Here is a 20,080-nt window from a genome sequence, read left to right on the forward strand (position 1 = left end):
AGATGTACCACACAGCCAGTACCTGCCAGATATTCCTGCAGCTCCTGTAATGTTGCTGTAGGCCTCTTGGAAGCCTCCCAGACCAGTTTTCTTCTCGTCTTTTCATCAATTTTGGAGGGTCGACCAGTTCTTGGTAATGTCACTGTTGTGCCATATTTTCTCCACTTGATGATGACAGTCTTCATTGTTTTCCATGGTGTATCTAATGCCTTGGAAATTCTTTTGTACGCTACTGATACCTTTTAACAATGAAATCCCTCTGATGCTTTGGAAGCTCTCTGCAGACCATGGCTTTTGCTGTAGGATGCGACTAAGAAAATGTCAGAAAAGACCTACTAGAACAGCTTAACTTTATTTGGGGTTGATCAAAGGCACTTTAAATGATGGCAGGTGTGTACTGACTCCTATTTAACATGATTTTTAATTTGATTGCCTATGCCTGAACAAAGCTACATCCCCAGTTATAAGAGGGCGTGCACACTTATGCAACCACATTATTTTCGCTTTTTATGTTTACCTCCCCCCCTAAAACATTTCAGTTTGTTTTTCAATTAAGTTGCACAGTTTATAGGTCACATTAAAGGTGGAAAAAGTTCTGAAACTATTTATCTTTGTCTCATTTTATTACATCACATAAACCTGACATTTTAATAGGGGTGTGTAGACTTTTTATACTGTAAATCACTGTATATCAGAGGTTCCTTGTGGCCCATTGGAGGGAGGTACAGTCATGAATCATGTTGATGTAAAAACATATAAAAAGGGTATACCATGAAGTCACAAAATGCACATTATTTAATACACAATTATGCCGAGTCCTGGGCTAATAATAAATGACTCTTGTTGCACAGTGTAACTTAGTATTGGAGATACTTCCATATATATCCAGATGTGTACATAAGTGATAAAGCGGTAGACAGTCTAACATCTGGCTTCTCCTGCAAAAGCCTTTTACACTGAACTCTGGTCACATGGTAAGCTGAATGCTGAAACAGCTGCTACTTCTTGTCTTCACAGAGTCAGACTTGTAAACGGTGATGGATGGTGCTTCAGTCAGGTTGTACAGACACTTCAATGCTGAAAGACATAATCTTTGAATAGACTATGAATTGTTCCTCACACTTAGATATATATAACAGCATGCATTAGCATATAAAAAGCCACTGCACTCTTTATAATACTTGTACCTGCATTCTTAAAAAAGGTATGAAATTAATCCCTGCATAGTATTCAGCATAATCAGATCCTACTTCTTCACAGACAATGGTGATGAAACCCACAGATGTTCCCATACAAACAATGAACTTTTGTTAGTATTTGTACTTAAAGCACATGTAAACCCAAAAAGAAAAATATTGCTGCTTACCAAGCTTGGTCGGTGCATTCCTTTTCAGGCTTTTTTTCCCGCTATTTTACATGGTAATACTGCAAATAATATACTTCCTTTCCTAGAGTAGCTATGCTCGCTACTCCACTGTATCAATGGAGGGTGCTATGGTTGTCATCCAGGCTGCTCTCTTAGTTTGAACTGTAGACAAGGTCTTCCTGTCTGATGAGAATATCGGATGAATGATCGTCTGTTTTTTTTTTTTTGCATGCTAGTCTTCATATCAAAAATTAAGAGGTTACTGAAACATATGAAAATTCTCGTAAGGCTGAATAGAATTTAGGAAGTGATGTCATGTACTGTATTGTATTTTTATTGTATTTTCAAACAACTACTGTACTGATTAAATTAAAATTGTATGATCTGGTATTGTACGAGAAATATTTTCACGCCTGTCCCTTTGGTTATTGTCACATGAACTGTGGTGATCGAAAGCTGTATACTAATGATCACAGTGCATATCAAAATTTTTGTACGATTTCCTGATCGCGTGTACGGGCCTTTAGGATTGTTTGTGCTTTCAGTTCAGTGCACAGAAAGTGAAATGACACTGTGCTGCTAACAAGGTTAACAGGTATTATGTGTACTTGCTGAAAATACTTACAGCCTAAAAATTTTTTAAAATGCAGCTGACACATCTTAGGAATGTAAGCTGCAATATATTACATTTTAATTCTTGAGTTTAAATATCCTTTAAGCACACTTCCATGTGACAGTAGTTGAATCTACTGATCAATAGTTATTAAAAAATATTTCAGGGAGCTCTTATGGTACAATGCAAAGGATGCCTATTGGTTGTGTTGTCACTTGTCCAGTTTTTATAGTTACATTCCACTTCTTTAATTGCTTTGCAAAGTTACAGGTTTGGGCACTTTGCAAAGCACAATGGACCCCACCTCCACAGTACATTCAGATCTGACTCTGTGTTTCCTTGCATTGGCAGCAGCACCTTTATGAATAAAGCCTGCTATCACTGTTTGCAGGCTTTATTCATAACTACATTGTTACATTTGTTACTATGTCTTTTGGGTGTTTGTGTTTAAACCAAAAGTCCTTTGCTCTGCACATAATGTTAGTTCCAGCAAACTTGCAAGTGTAATAGATTTTATTAAAGTGATTCTTATTAAACCCCTTATAATCTCCTTTCACTAGGTGCCAATGTTTTTTTTTCAAATGAATATTTCTTACATTCATATGTAAATGTTTTGTTTTAATTTTTGTAGTTTGGCAATAAAAAAAAAAAAACCAAGATAATTTTAAAAAGTTATTTAATTTGTAAATACCTTCACCATACTTTGTAGTAGAAATGAAAAATTTATATTAGTATAAAATGGTTAAATTAAAAAAACTGCACTTTTGCTAATGAACACTACAAAGTTTTAACTTACCTAAAGCCGTCCAAAGATGGTTTAGCAGGGACCGGCCAAAATTCGAACCATGTATGGCAAGGCTAAATGTACGCAAGTTGATTGATCGATCAACTTGGGTACAACCAGCCTGATAGATTTTACATGCGATTAACGCTAGTGGCTGTTATAGCCGCTAGCAATAATCACTGTCTTCTCGCCACGGTGACAGCTTCGCCCTGCTGATTGAACACAATGCATCTCGCGGGAGGGATTCCACTGTCAACACTGGCTACAACCTGTGGGGGGGGGGGGAAGTAAGGGTGTAAGTGGGAATTTAGGGGACAAATGGATTTAGCATGTTAATATCCTATTTAGTGGTGTTGATATATTGTTTTATCATTTCACAGCTTCTGTTAAATTATATCTTCCTGATGAAGTGGGCTCTGACCCGTGAAACTGGTGGGAGGAAGTAACAAGCCATCGATTCCATAATCCAACACATCAAGCTAAAACTCTCAGTTTATGTTTGTATGAGATAGCAGATGTACATGCTGTATATAATGAACAATTTCTGATTTGTTTTAACCAATAATGTTTTAATGTTTGAATCAATAAAATTGAAAATATTTTACATACATGGGGTTGTGGTAACGTGAAATTCCTAAAGTTTCTTCCTGTTAGAGTTGTTTTGTTTGGCTTTCTTAAGACATTTATATTTAGAAGGTGGGGACTGGAATGTCCACTTCAAGGCCCAATCCCAGTTAAAACTATTTTTTTTAGCTTTAGAAAGAGTCCCCTCTTATCTTTGTGGTACCCTGTGTTTGGGTATGAAAATGTGACACTAAAAAAAGGTTATGCCTGGAATTGGGTTATAAATCCCTGCCTCAAATGAAGGGATCAGAGGAAAAAGGGAGGGAAGATCAGTGCAGTTGGGAGCTTTTGATACTGCTTCTTCCAACATCTAGCAACAATAAGTCATGATGCTATAGGTTGTACACTCCTACGGTTTCTCTAGACACTAGCAAATTTTTTAAAAATATGCCAAACCTATGATAAATTAAAGCCACTGTGTGCAAAGAAAGGGCTTCTGGGAGCTGTATTTCTTACATAGTTACATAGATAGTCTGGCTAAAAAAGACAAAAGTCCATCCAAATCAACCAAAAAAAAAGTTATAATCCTATACCCACAGTTGATCCAGAGGAAGGCAAAAAAAACCCAGCAAAGCATAATCCAATTTGCTCATGTAGGGTAAAAATTCCTTCCTGTTCCCCCGAGAGGCAATCGGATATTCCCTGGATCAACAATTTCTGGGGGACTTGCTGCTGTCAATAGCTAATTACATAGGGCACCAGCTGATTCAATCCAGCAGCTGCTTCACCACCAATTTTACAAGTCTGGGGATGATGTCTTAGGGAGTAAAAAAAAACTGTTTCATGCTATTGGAACAAGGAAAAAACTAAAGGTAGGACATACTGGGGGAGTACATTTAAGTCATGTCACTCTACCACCCTACATAGTGGCAGCACAGAGGCTTACTGGTAGCAATTCCATCTTGCAGTACTAGGGTGCTTGGTAGGAATCCAGGTCAATACCTGCATTCAGTTTGCTTGTTCTCCAAGTGGTTGCATGGGTTTTACACTCCAAAACATGCTGGTAGGGTAGTTATCTCAACTGAGCGCACCCAAGATGGCTGTCTCGTCTCCTAAATATGTTGAGTCTGCAATGAAAAAAACAGTACAGAAAAACAAATTACATAAAAAAAAATGTCAAAGGGTGGCATTTTGGCACGCCTCAGAACCTGCCCTGTTAAATGATATAAAGTGTGGTATAAAGAACCATTTTTGTGTTTGAAGATGTTACAAACTACCTGGAAATGAGGTGTAATGTTGGCAAACATAAAGTTATGAACCTAGGGGCTAAAAACACACATGCATCAAAAGGAGGAGGATATCTGGGTAGGATACATCAATGATGGAAATACAGTACATCTGGATGACCTGTTAGGTAGGAGACTTTAAAACAGGCAACCATTTCCAGAGGGAGTAAGATACTTTCTTGGATTAAAAGAAGAATACATTCAAGAGTGAGAGAAAGGCAATCTTGCCTTTATACAGATCCTGTCTTCATACAATGGTAAAACTTCATCTTTAACATGCAATTCAGTTTTGGGCACCAATTCACAAAAAGTTTTTTGTACAACTGGAGAAAGTGAAGAGAGGGGTAGCTAAAGGTATAAAGCAAATGGAGTACCTGAGCTAAGAGGGAAAAATAACTGACGGAAAATGTTTACCCTTTAGAAGAGGAAATTAAATGGCGATTATACAATAAAAAATGGTCCACACAGTAAAGCCGGGGAACAGTTTTTTACTTAAACATCATTGTAAAAGACACCCAGGAATTCTTTGCAAATGAAGGAAGTTTAACTTCTGCATACCATTTGGGTTATTTTCTGTAAAAGCTGTAAACATGCACAATATTATTTTCCCAGAAACTGATTCTAAGTCAGCTTTTCTCAACCAGGGTGCCCAGGCACCCTGGGGTGCCTTGAGGTTTCTTCAGGGGTGCCTTGGCAAAATGTTTAAAAAATTGCCCAAAACTTGTATACAAGCCAGCGGGTGGAACAAGCCTGCCTTTTAGTTACACAAAGCCACAGCTTTTCATTGTGCACCATTACAACTTTCTAGCCACCGGCATCCTGACAACCAACATCATCATCAGTTGATAAGGAGGATGTCAGCTGCCTGCACAGCATCCTAGTTTGACCTTCCCCTGCCCCTCTCCATCAGTGCTGGGGTCACATTAGCTCAGTGATGGATAAAAACTGAGGGAGAAGAGAAAAATTGGAATACTACTCAGTACCAGTGTGCAAAGGTGTATTTGCTTTGGAAGAATAAACCACCTCTAATGTCGGGTGTCCTACATGTGTAGGTGTTGCTGTATTATATAAAATTATTAGAATACATTTTCACATTTTAGAATGGGGTGCCTCAAGACTGTCCATAATTTTAAAGGGTACCTCGGGACTGTCCATAATTTTAAAGGGTGCCTTGACTGGAAAAAGGTTGAGAAACACTGTTCTAAGTGACTAAGCAGAATGTTTCCAATATGGCTGCTCAGAATTTAAACATTTGCCAACCACGCTATAGCCGAATGACGGCTACAGTGCGATTGTCCAGTTCTGGGAGGGCGTCATAAGACGTCCTCCCGGAACGCGCCCTCCCACGTGCACCCAGTGATCTCCGCGATCTCCAATGATAAAGCAGATCACCGGCAGGGGTGGACTGACAACTCATGGGGCCCCCTGGACAAAGGGGATCATGTGGCCCCTGTGTCCTTGCCCACACTCAAAGCACACCCAAAAAAGCCTATAAAAAAGGTAACAGGGGCATTTCATGGGGCCCCATAGTGACTCGGGGCCCTCGGGCAGTGCCCGAGTGCTCGATTGGTCAGTCCGCCCCTGATCACCGGGTAAATGCAGTTGCCGGTTATCAGCTGCACTTTCTTCACGCTGTCACAGCATGAGGAAAGTGCTGCCGATAACCGGCAACTGTCAGAAGATGGATCAGCACCAATCATCAGGGCATTGATGATCAGTGCCCAGTAGTGCCACCCACCAGTGCTGCCCACCTGAGCCCAGCAATGCCACCCACCTGTGCCCATCAGTGCCCAGCAGTGCCACCCACCAGTGCCCAGCAGTGCCACCCCCTAGTGCCCAGCAGTGCCACCCCCCCAGAGGACACAGTGGAACACTGATCACTGTACAGGACCTTAGTGTGAGGTCCCGATCATGTGATCACTGATTGGCCAGTCAGTGATCACATAAATAGTAATAAGCAAGATGTTACTTCTGACATCATTGCTTACTACTAGTGAAATCTGTGAATGATCACAGAAGTCACATGGTAAAAGGTTATTAACAGCCTTGTACCATGTGACAAGCTGTGACCAATCACAGCTCTCACAGTATTTCTCAATGGCTGCAAGAATGCAGCCAGAGAGGAGAAATGATTGCTTTTACAGCAATTATGGGTGTAAAAGCAATCAGTGTAAAAAAAATTCTTCACCACCCCCCACAAGTAGTACAGTGTCACTATGGTAACACTGTACTGCTAGGGTAACAGTATGTTAAAAAAAACTTTTTGGAAAAATTATAATTTTTGGTTATAAACTAATTGGGGTTATTTTAGTTGTTACTAAAAAGATAGCTAAATACACTGTGGCCAAGATTTATGAAGAAAGATTATTTATTTGCAAAATTTTATAAGAAAAACACTTTTTTTTTCAAAATATTTGGACTTTTTCATTTATATAGCAAAGAATAAACATCCCAGTGGTGAATAAATACCACCAAAATAAAGTTTTATCTGTCTCAAAAAAATTCATATGGCTACAGTGTTGCATGACCACGCAATTGTCATTCAAAGTGCGATAGCCCTGAAAGCTGAAAATTGGCCTGGGCAGGAAGGGGGTGAAAGTGTCCGGACTTAAAGTGGTTAATAGACTTGTCTCTTTAACTGCAGTGTCTGATCTTCTGCGTGCTTGATGAGGTCCTAGTTGGTGCACATAAGGATTCAAATCATCCTTGAGGCAAAGGCTAGAAGATCCTTAACCACTTGCCTGCTGGGCACTTATACCCCCTTCATGCTCAGGCCAATTTTCAGCTTTCAATGCTGTCGCACTTTGAATGACAATTGCGCAGTCATGCAACACTGTACCCATATAAACGTTTTATCATTTTTTTGCCACAAATAGAGCTTTCTTTTGGTGGTATTTAATCACCACGGGGTGTTTTATTTTTTGCACTAAAAACAAAAAAGGGCAAAAATTTTGAAAAAAAAAAGTTTTTCTTTTCTTTTTCTATTATAACATTTTGCAAACAGGTAATTTTTCTTCTTCGCTTATGTGCGATGATAAGGCTGCACTGATAGGCAGCACTGATGGGCACTGATAGGCAGCACTGATGGGCACTGATGAGGTGGCACGGATAGGCAGCACTGATGGGCACTGATAGGCAGCACTGATGGGCACTGATAGGCAGCACTGATGGGTGGCACTGATGAGCTGGCACTGATGAGGCGACACTGATGCTGCTGCACTGATATGCAGCAATGATGGGCACTGATAGGCGCCACTGGTGGGCACTGACAGGCAGCACTGATGTGCGGCACTGACGGCACTGTTGGGTGGCACTGCTGAGCAGCACTAATGGATGGCACTGCTGGGCACATGTGGGTGGCACTGCTGGGTGGCACTGATCATCAGGGCACTGATCATCAGTGCCCTGATGATCAGTGCCGATCTGTTTTCTGACAATTGGCGGTTATCGGTAGTACTTTCCTCACACTGTGACAGCGTGAGGAAAGTACAGCAGATAACTGGCAACTGTATTTCCCACTGATCTGCTGTGTCATTGGACACAGCTGATCATGTGGTAAAAGGCCACTGTAATTGGCCTTTTACCATATCACAGAGATCGTTTTGTGCGCACCGCTGGGGGTGCGCAGAGAGGGCGCATTCTGGAAGGACATCATATGACGCCCTCCCAGAACTGGAAAACCGCGCTGTAGCCATCATTCGGCTATAGCGCGGTTGCCAAGTGGTTAATAGAGGATGAACACAAAGGGAAGGAGCGGTCCACTTAGGTGATGCTGAATTCAAATAGTACTCCTTTGGAATACACAGGATGAGGTGTAAAATTTGTCAGGAAGTAGAAATGGGCAAAACACACTTTTGTGGAAATGATTTCTTCCCTGGGCCACAGTGGCAAACTGCAGCAATGGCGAATGGGCAGACTGCAATGGGAGCAATAATACAGCTGGGCCTGCAGAGTGCAGATAGAGCAGTAGGCCTCTGATATCAGATATGCTGGAACTATAATAACTAGTAGGTCGAACAACTTGGGCCTTAATACATGTAACTTAAGAAACGATAGTAATCAAGTTGAGTAGAAAATATCTGGATTTAGTAAAGTCATGTGCAACTTATATGGCTTGAGTATGGAATTTTCTCACCCAATCTGTGATCTGAGTCAGGTAGAGGAAAGTCTCTCTGTTGATGGGGGCCCTCATTTCCTCATGGTTCCTTCTTCAGGGATCACTCTGGATAGTATCACTCTGGCTGGTAGGCCTGTCCACCAGACTTGTCAGCGTTGTCAGTGGTCAGCAACTCTTTCTCTCCTCCATTTTCTGCGGTCTGGCCCAGCTGGTGCCTCCGGTGTCCCTCACGTTCTTCTCCTTACACCTGCTCTCCAGCTCTCTCTGTCTACTTCCTGTCTTTCAGTTCCTGGGCTTCTGTATTTATATGCCCCCGCCCATCAGCCAGCTCCTCTGGGAAATGTAGTTTGCTGGCTCCATGACAGATAGTGAAGTCCTGCAATCAGCCTACAAATCCCAAGAAGCTTTTCAAGGGAGTCTGTGTAACTGGGCTTCAAGACACTGCCATCTTGTGTCCATTTAATATCTTGCAAACAGTATTACGGCAGGGTGTTACACACTAGTAGAATTTTGCTTGAAATGTTTTGTTTTAAGAACATTTGTTCGATTTCTTAATCATTAGTAAGCTCAAATCGACATTTGTTTTCAACCACAATGACAAGAAAATTAGAAAGAGCAGGATGGAAATTTTTTCTTTAAAGAATTGCTAACAGTGTATGTGATTTTCTTTCAGGAAATAACATTAATTCCAAATCAAATGTTAAAAGCAAATTAAATTTTGAAGTACTTTTGAATGACATTTGTCCAGATGTCAAATGTACAAAGAATGTTCATACAAACATTAGTTCAAAAATCTACTTGTGATCAGCCAGCTTTAGCATACGAGTCCTGATTTCCTCTGACTCTACTGGCTACATTCTTGTCCTGGTCAGAAGGCATTGAATCCAAGGGCACCTAGCCATAACTAGCATTGTTAAGAGGTCAGCAATGGCAACCTACATATTTCTCCTATTACCTGTTTCAGAATTATTGGAATGAAGACTTAAGCAGGCCATAAACTTGGAGAAAACCAGCCGTTTTTTTTTTTAGAAAATCGTAAAATCGGTCGTTCAGTCAGCCGACATTACTACCATTGTAGAAAAAAGTCGGCTGGTTTTCGTCCCGTCTACGGCCGGCAATTAATATAATAGCGGTGTCCCTGCATAGAGCCCCGCTATTATATTTGACAGAAGAAATAGATTATGCATAAGAAGGAGAAACAACATTGTATCTATTTGTACTTGAATAGAAACATCTGTATCCGAAATGGATACAAATATAAACAATGTTGCAACTTTTTCTTCTTCTTCTTCTTCTGCAAAATCGATTTCTTCTTCTCCTGCAAAATCTATTTCTTCTACTTCTGCAAAATCTATTTCTTCTTCTTGATATTCTATTTCTTCTTTTCTTCATATTCAATTTATTTGAAAATCTGCAAAAAGAACGACCGATTTGACCATAATTACCACGAAAATTGTCCGAACGACCAAATCATCTGACGATTTTCCAGCAGGGACGATTTTCTAAATGTCTTAAAATTACGAAAAACGGCCGACCGATTTCCCCACTAACGACCTGAATATCGGCCGATTTTTTTATTGGCCGATAATTCGTCAACTTTATCGGAAGTCTATGGCCTGCTATAAGTGCAGCAATGGGAACGGAGAAAAAGATTCTAGATAACATGGGTCATAAAGGGTCGTGTGCACACTGGAGCTATTAAAGTGATGTAGAACTATCATAGTATGTTAATAAGAGGGCCATTTTGAAGAAACCTCTAGTTAGTAAGAGAACTGAGGCATGCTGATTTTGTTTTAGTAATCTCTATCCAGGTGGCCACAAATCTCCCCACCAGCTATGAGGCTAATTGAGGTTTGCTGATTTTGCCTGCAGGTAATGCTTTTCAATCCTGTTAAGACAAAAGTAGTGTTATTCATGCTGCTGAGCTACAAAGAGCTAGAGTTTCTGATAAGTGATAGCACAACTGACACACAATGGATACAAAGACCCCAGTGCTCTCTTATCTCTCTCTGTGTATGGACTCTATCAAAGGGGCTCTGCCAGCGCACTCATTAACCAACAAAAGATGCTGGTGCTAATTAAAGACTTCATCACAGGCTTCCTTCTGAGCTCAAAAATGCCATCTCAGGAGCAGCAGGAGTCTGTTTTGATAAGAAGATAAAGTATGAATCCTTCAATCCAAAGGATTAAATCAGTGTCATTCTTCCTTTCAAGGTACCCATAGATCCATGAGGGTACTTGCATGTGCAGGAATGATCTATTTCCCCTTAGGCACCTGTGTCTTGTGGCTCTGCCATAAATATGAATGCTCAGTTTGGCAGAGTGTTTGTGTTTATACCTATGAAGAGGGGTGGGGAAGATACATGTAGACACAGCGGTGCCGGCTATCCCAGATAGGGACCCACATGAAAGAACAGTGAAAGGGCAATGGGTTTTTTTTTTTTATCATAGCTGAGTGATATTGACATGCATAAATACAAGACTGTCACTTGTACTGTCCAAAAAATCAGTTCTGTTTTATGGATGGTTTATCAGGCAATCCCCAGGGATTTTTGCTTTTTTAATGTTCATAAGCAATTCCTAAAGGTGACTGTCCAATTAAGATGTCCTCACTTGCGGCAATTATAATAACCAGTTTCACCCTTTTTGCACAATTTATTTATTAATTACAGGTACTTGTATAGCTTTGTCAGTTTACCAGCACTTTACATATATATTGTACATTCACATCAGTCCCTAAGGCTCCATGTACACTGCAGCTTATAAACTCACGTTTAAGAGCTTTTCTGCATTTTTTACAGCAGCCCCTGAACTCTCCCTAGTGGTTTCCTATGTGTCCCTGTACACTATGTCATTGACAGTCATTTACAGGCAGTTGAGTTTACAGTAGTCTTTTTGAACGCACCAAACTTTCGTTCAGGAGTAGATTTTATCAGCATTTCAAACGCCAAACGCTTGTAAACGCGGCTAACCGTGTTTATAAGCATTTGCGTTTGGAAATGTTTTTTAACTCTTCCATTTCCAGATGCTGTCTAGAGCCTTTTTTCATCATGAAAAATGCATGCAAAGCGTTCTCCTGGTACTCAAATGGATCTGGTGCACCATACTTTGAGGTTTCGCATGAAAGAAAATATGTTAGACACTGCTGCAATAATTTCTGCACAGAAATGAGCTGGAACACATCCAAACACCACAAAAAAAAGACAGCTAATCTCAACAAATACTGCTCTCTCTGCTTCTGTTCTCTCTATTTCTCTCAAAATGTCTGAAATAGTTAATTTTTTACTGTTTTTCAGTGTATTCTGGGTATTTTGGAAGGTCTCCTGAGGTTATCTTTAAAAAACGCTTCTAAAACGCAAACGCGCACGCGCATAAATGCGGTATGCAAACGCGGCTAAACAGACTTTTTTAACCTAAGTTTTCCAGCAGTCAATTTCCATCGTTCAGAAGTGTCCAATGTACATGGGGCCTAACCCTCAAGGGGCATACAATCTAAGGTCCCTAACTTACATTCATACATACACATACTAGGACCAATTTAGACAGGAGCCAATTAACCTACCAGAATGTTTTGGAGTGTGGGAGGAAACTGGAGTACCCGGAGTGCTAACCATTTAGCCACTGTGCTGCCCTATGCAATACTTTCACTAAATCACTTCATGTACAACATACAATGTAAAAGATGAAAGGTGACACCCAGGGGCGGACTGACAACTCATGGGGCCCCCGGGCAATAGGGGATCATGGGGCCCCTGTGTCCTTGCACACACTCAAAGTACACCCAAAAAATCCTATAAAAAGGTACCAGGGGCATTTCATGGGGCCCCCTACTGACCCGAGTCAGTGCCCGAGTGCTGGAATGGTCAGTCCGCCCCTGGTAACACCCTCAGCTGATAGTGAATCAGATGGTAAATGTGGTCATCTGTTCATGTATGTGATTCTTGCAAAACCAATTATTGGAGTTGATTTTTACTAAAACTGGAGAGTGCAAACTCTGGTGCAGCTTCCAGGTTTTTTGACCAGGCTTAGGATCCTTTCTTGCAAGATGGACTGCAGCTATGAGCAGCTTGCTCAGTAGAGAATCTGTCTGCTAATCCCTGCTGAGCAGGTGGATGACAGGTCCGTGTCTGCTCCGCGCTTATGCAGAGTGGACACAGACACAGACAACTCTCCTCTATGGGCAGTCAGATATAAATGTACCTCCTGTCTGTTTACACCTGATTGCCATTCAATCTGCTCCACTGGATGGAAGAACGGATCCCCATCTCTTTTTGGCAGATCGGGTCAGATTGGATGTAGGAGGGTGTAAACATGTCCGTTTATGCCCACTCTTTCATAGAGGAGAATAGAGGTTCCGATCTGGTCTGTCTGAAAAATGGACAAGTGGACCTGATTGGAATGTCCTTGTGAAGGGCCTGAATTGAACAAGCTGATGTTCGAAGTTGATTGGCTACCAATACCATTTCCAATTTTAGTAAATCAACCCCATTGTCATTTTCTGAAGATTGTTCTCAAGCATGGACTATAGGCATCAGTCACATTTGTTATTCACCTTGTATGGCCAAATCTGACAAAGAGGAAGGATATATATTACATTTTTTTATATCTTGTAGGGACTGCTCTTTAACTGTAGACTACTGACATAAGCAGAGCCGATGCTACCACTAGGCAAACTAGGCAGGTGCATACGGCACACCCACAGCCAAGGCTCCTGATAGGGCATTACAGCTGGCCCTGCTGTAACATTAATTATATTTTCCCTGGACCCCATCAGTTCAACAGAGGGGCCCAGGAGGGGAGGAGCAGAGAGGGATTCTTTTTTTTAACTTTGGGTGCAGGTGGCTAAAGCCACGCTGCATTTTGCAATGCTGATCAATGGCGACCGGCCGCTGTTGCTCACAGCCTTTCACTGGCAGGGAGATACTTTCAATGGCAGTTATTTTCCAATGGAGTTATTTTCCCTTCATCCTCTGAGGAAGGCGGAAGGTGAGGCTGTAGTCCAGTGGCGGGAGGTGATTCAATAGAGAGGTGGCCGAGGGTACATGCAGGAATGGGAACCCAATGCACAGGCAAGCTCACAATTTTTGTTTTCTGAAGTGCAGACAGAGATACAGCCATACGCTCTATACAGATGGACATACAGCATCTTCTGATAATGATTACGATCACATAAGCACAGTAAGATGCTTCCTGTTAGTTCTTATTTACATTTGTGTTTGAGGAACATTACAAATGTGCAGCTGAGCCACACTTTTACTATCCCCCAACAACTGCTCATTATGCTGGGAAGGAACTGCCACTGTAGTATGGCAATAGTGGCGTGGTGTTGCGTAGAACCCTTAGCTGCTGTACTACGGTGACAGTGCCTTTGCAGCATCAAGAGGATTGGCTGGGGGACAGTAAAAGTGTGGCTCAACCGCACATTTTTTAAGTGTTACTAAACCCAGGACCCTGCATTCACTATATCTGGTCTCCCACAGTACACAGAATGTGGAAATGCAATTATTATAGTAAATATAAACTGCTAAATACCTTTTCTCATCAGCAGTTAGAGCTTAAGATTTCTATCAGTGTCCAGCAGAGCACTGGTTAAAGCTTGTAGGAGGAGTTTTCATTCTCCTGTAGGAGGATGTAGAACACCTGACCTATGTCTGAACAGTGCTGATTGGCCCTGTGCTGATCACATGCACTATCCCAAGAAAACAAAATCTCTCTAGCAATACACAGCAAACTGAACATGTGCAGCTTGCCCCAGAGCCTCTGTTCTATCAGGAGATATTTAGTAGACACTGGAAGAAGGGGAGGATCAGAGAAGTCAGGATCAAACGTCCTTTTTACACAATGCAGAGGATTAACCCCTTAGCTTCTACAGTGAGTATGACAAGCATGTTTTACTGCATATACAGACTGATTTTACTGTTGTGGGTTTAATAACACTTTAATGTCCCTCGAAGACAAGTGTAAATAAGAACTAACAGGAAGCATCTCATTAAGTGTATGTAAATTTGACATGCTGACTGTCAGGTGGAAATGATCCAATAGCTCTGCAGCCTCCAGATCGCTTCCACAACCCCATGTGCCCTGCCATGCTTGCCAGGCTCAGCGCTCCCATCAGCGGACATGGGACCTGCATGGTGGGGGCCACTGGTAGAAGGGAGGGAGATCAGAGAACATCTGTGCACTGATATCCCCTTCCTGTTAATCACCCGGAAGCAATGTGTAAAACGTTACTTCTGGGTCCTGGTGTCACTTATCCCCTGACAAGATTGAAAGATGTTAGCTAAAGACGCAATCGTCTCCTGCAAAATTCTGCCAATCCGTGAAGAAGAGGTATCCAGCCAATGAGGTGCCCCGCAAGTTGTGCTGCGCGTAACACTTCCTCCCAATTCTCCAGTCTGTCTCCATATGGAGCTACTGTTGGCAAGGAGGTGACAAAGCATCCCTGCACAGGGTAAAAAGTTTTATTTTTTTTTTTTTAGGGGGTGCAAAAATAGTCTAACACCAGCCCTGGACATAAGCTCAGTTATTGTAATTTATAAAATGATATAATGTGGATCCAAAGCACTAGCTTAGAGATCTAAGCCTTGTACGCTCGGGCCAAAAATCGAGCAAAATTGGTCAATTCAAAAGGAATCAGCTGACTTTCGGCCTGTGTGTACAGCTATCTGTTCTACAAAAGCCAGTCTCACAACCGAATTCTGTCGTATGGGTATACTAGAAATCCAGCATCCAGCCCGCATCCAATCAGCGCTGGGAGCCAATGGCTGCCAGCACAGATCAGTGTATTCTGGTGGTGGTGGTGGTGGTGGGGCAGTCCTCCCGCCAGAGCACAAAGGCACAGTGAGGGAGATCGCTGCACTAACATTGCTTGTGTTAGTCTGTCAATACCTCAGTTTGGCCCACTGAGTTGAGCGAAAAAAAAAACTTCTAATATGTACCAGGCTTTACAGGTATTGCATAGTGTGTCAATATTTTTAGATCTTTATGTATACAAGATTTGTTTACTATACATATTTTAATGCTGTTAAAGTTGAAAAACAATGTTTCTATGTATAGGTTGGAATATTATATATAGGGTGCAATGTACAGTCATTATACAGTAAATGCAAGCTATACTTACTGCTTTGCAGTGCTACACAATTTGTAGGCTTTATCACTCTTTTTCATAATGCAAGCCTGTGGCAGTTGACTCACCAAATATTACATTTTTTTATTTCTGCAGTCAGCCCAGAGTACCTCTTTAAGAAAAACAATCTAGAGGAAAAATCTGTAAGAATGAGAAAATTCACAATAAACATTGATTTAGTGTAAATGCTTAACTTAATATTTAAATTGATATTGTGGCATGCCTGTAAATTTAATATAATGCAAAATAAAATAAAATGAAACTATGCTAAACTGCATATAAACCTCAAAACTAATAATAATGTATTAACCACTTGCCCTCCAGAGGATTTACCCCCCCCCCCCTTCCTGACCAGGATATGTTTTGCGATACAACGCCGCGTTACTTTAAATGACAATTGCGTGGTCATGCAACGCTGTACATAAATAAAATTTATGTCCTTTTCCCCCACAAATAGAGCTTTCTTTTGGTGGTATTTGATCACCTCTGCGGTTTATATTTTTTGCGCTATAAACTAAAAAAGACCGTCAATTTGAAAAAAAAACAATATTTTTGACTATTTACTATTCAACAATAAAAAAAATTGTCGAAAAAAACAGCATGTCCTTGTTGACAGGAGAGAGACCTGTGTTGTTTACACACAGGTCTCTCCTGTCAGCTTTGCATGGCGATTGCCGGATGCCGGCGGGGAATGTCCGGCCGGAGCCCATTGATTGACATGACTAGCTGCCAATGGTGACGTGGGTAGGGCGCGCGCACACCCCTTACCCGGCAATGCAAATCACACACATATGTATATATATATATATGTGTGTGTGTGATTTTGCGCAGCCCTCCTGCCCTGTAGCTGTATTTCTGCTATAGGGAGGCGGGCAAGCGGTTTATTAATGTATAATAATATTTTCAGTTAATCAAGTAGTACATTTGCATAACTTCATCAAAAGATTCAAGACCTGCCCACTCTTGTTACTATAACCATGGCCAATAATTAAAATTCCTCAGCATTCTCACTTATCGCTCTCTCCATACAACAATACACCCTTCTAGCACCCATCTAGCAAATGTTTCATAAAACTAGAGATTATTGGTGTAGCACTGATGTTTGGGTCCCCTGACTCTAGATGACACTGACCCTTCTGGCAATGCCACGCCCTCTCAGACATTGAGGCTAAAGGGGGGATATTTATTTTGCAACACCCAGCAAATTAACCACTTGCCCTCCTGAGAAATTACTCCCCTTCCTGACCGGGCCATTTTTTGGGTTCCGGCGCTGTGTTACTTTAACTGACAATTGCGCGGTCATGCAATGCTGCACCCAAATGAAATTTATGTCCTTTTTTCCCACAAATTGAGCTTTATTTCAGTGGTATTTGATCGCCTTAGCGTTTACAAATGGCGGCACAGATACTGGAATTTTTTAAAATTATTTTTACTAGTAATGGCGGCAGTCAGCAACTTGTAGCGGGACTGAGGGACTGCGGCAGGCATTCTGACACTGGGGGGAACTGACTTGGTGTCACTGACATTCCCAGTGACACCAATACAGTGATCAGTGCTAAAAAAAAAGCACTGACACTGTACTAATGGAACTGGGCAGGAAGGGGTTAACATGAGGGGCGATCAAAGGGTTAACTGTGTGCTGTTTTACTTTGGGCTGTGTGTCTGTGCTGCACTGTAATCACACTGCAGTGTGCATGAGCTGACAGGGAGAACTTTATTGTTTTGCGCACCCGTGTTGCCCTCTATATCTGCTATAGGGCGGTCGGGAAGCGGTTAATAAACAAAATGGAAACAATAGTGAACAATAACAGATACCAATTTTTTATAACACTATAAATAAATGGAGTACTGAACATTTCTGCCTCTGAACACTAAAACAAGGGAGGTCTTAACTAAAGAGGGTGGTACTTGGAGCTAAAGGTCCATTAGTTGCTCCAAACCCCTCTTACTGGCCAGTGTATTGGTACTCGTTGGCGCGCAAAGTTTTGGTGTTGGAGCGCTCAGATTTGAGTTGTACCCGGGGCAGACTGACAATTCATGGGGCCCCTGAGCAATAGGGGAACATGGGGCCCCTGTGTCCTTGCCCAAACTCAAAAAAGCCTATGAAAAAGGTACCAGGGGAATCTCATGGGGCCCCCTACTGACCCTGGGCCCTCGGGCAGTGCCCGAGTTGCCAAACGGTCAGTCCCCCCTGGTTGTACCCAAACCATATCCTATAAATAGGTGACAACCTCTCTTTAAGATGTGGGCAGGAAGTTGTCACCACCAGTCTGTAATCACGCCTCCTCCCGTTCTCTGTCTGGAACTGATGATATCAGCCGTGACTCAGGACTCAGCGAGGACGATCTCCCAGAGAACTGACAATGTTATTGGTGACTCAGGATCTGATGGCTCTGGGTAGATGTGGCAGCAGAGTCTCTCTCCAGTGTCTGCAGCGAATGTTAAAGGATAAATTCACCTTTCATAACATAGTACATGTTACCGCCGTATTCACAGTGTAACATGTACCATATTATGAAAGCACCGGCTCCCGCTCCATGCCGATCCCCCATTTTGAGAGCTAGCAGGGGATCTTCTCCCCAGTGCTAGCTGTCAAATTAAAAAAAAACACATATGCACATATGCATCCAAGGATGGGTGAGGTTTCTAACCATGGCTAAACTGTCTCTCAGTCTTCACTCTCAGCTGGGAGCCAGCAGGAAGGACTTCCAATATTGAGACCACTATGACAGTCAATCACAGTGATCACATGATTGGGAAATCCATCCCACCCTCCTTGCATAAAGACCTATTTGCATGGATGCAGGGGCTGGGTGAGAAGGGGTTAACTTTGACCAGCTTTTGCTTACCAATTAACTGGCAAGAATTTTATTAAGATGGGTGGTTGGAGATCTTCCCATCACAGCTAAGATTAGACCTTCTAGATCTGGTGTGACCTTTCCACCAAACTTGGATCACATTTTGATGTGTCGCAAACAGAGTAAATGTATTTTTGATATTTTCTCACTATCATGCAGGCGCAACCCACTATTATCCTAGGTTCACACCTATGCAGCTTGTGTTTTTGCTGCGTTTTGTGATTTTTAAAATGTTTCTTGTTGCTAGGCAGAACGCAAAATGCATAAAAAATGCATCAAAAACGCATCAAGAATGCAGTAAATGCTTTTCTGCAGCATTTCCATTGAAGTCTGTAGAAACAAAAACACAACTTTTTGCGTTCAAAAAAGTCCCTAACCCTTTCCAAAAAACACACCAGGTGAAAACGCACAGGTGTGAAAATGTCCCATAAGAAATCATGTTAAATGGACTGTACTACATTTCTGCAAAATGCTGCAGAAAACGTTTATGTGTGAATCTAGGGTTACTAATGCACTAATTTCAAAGGAAGCTCAGACTGGACACACTGTGATTTATTTACTAAAGGCAAAGAGGCTGTTCACTTTGCAAAGGAATTTTCCCTTAGCTTAGTGAATGCAGTAAAAACTCACTTTGCAAAGTATACCCAATGACGACAAAGGAAAATAAAAAAACAAAAGTAGTTTTGCTAGCACATGATTAGATGATGGAAGTCAGCATAGCTTCACCTCATTCACTAAGCTCTGGGGAACATTTTCATTTTCAAAACATAAATTCCCTTGCAAAGTCAACAGCCTATTTGCCTTTGTTTAATGAACCCCCATTATTGTTAGAAATCTCATTTTTTTTCTGAAGGCTTGTAGTTATGGACAAATACTGTCTATGTCATCTGCTTTTTATAAAAGTAACAAGCATTTCATTTATTGCTCACTGTCACCCGAAGACCATACGAGGACAGGTCACCAGCACACAGCTTCTCATGTGCAGCAGAACACTCGGCAGCGGGAGAATGCTGTGGTTTGTGTTTAAACTGAGCACATATTAATGTAATGATCCCTCAGCCCTCCCCCTTCCACGCTTATGGGAATTAAAAGCCTATTAAAAGGCACAGTGGGAATGTGTTCCTGGCGGGAAGAAGGTGCCATGTGTACAGCACAGCAGCCTGGAGCCTGGCCGGAGTCAACTATGTTGCTTTTGGAAGCTGGCCGGGAGTAGGGAACACTACATGCCTTGTCCCTCCTAACCCATGCCCACCCCAGCCCCTATACAAGTCATATCTCCCCTCTCCCTTTCCTTCCACGCTATGACTGGCCTCCTGTTTTCATGATCTCTCCTTGCCTCCCCTACCACTAACTTCACACAAACAAA

The 20,080-nt window shown here is 41.8% G+C and overlaps 1 long non-coding RNA gene across 1 annotated transcript; it reads right to left on the reverse strand.

The window, feature by feature from the left end:
• Window positions 1–777: 777 nt before the first annotated feature.
• Window positions 778–19,716, reverse strand: LOC149467852 (uncharacterized). The gene is made up of 5 exons (XR_016311833.1): window positions 19,644–19,716; window positions 15,851–15,997; window positions 4,330–4,454; window positions 1,367–1,549; window positions 778–1,077 (listed from the first exon to the last, which is right to left on the reverse strand). It is a non-coding gene; the product is annotated as an uncharacterized LOC149467852 (long non-coding RNA).
• Between the last annotated feature and the right edge of the window lie 364 nt (window positions 19,717–20,080).

Source organism: Staurois parvus, unplaced genomic scaffold (assembly GCF_062004578.1).
Source record: "Staurois parvus isolate SC_StPar_1 unplaced genomic scaffold, SC_StPar_1.0 ptg000099l, whole genome shotgun sequence".
Taxonomy (NCBI): domain Eukaryota; kingdom Metazoa; phylum Chordata; class Amphibia; order Anura; family Ranidae; genus Staurois; species Staurois parvus.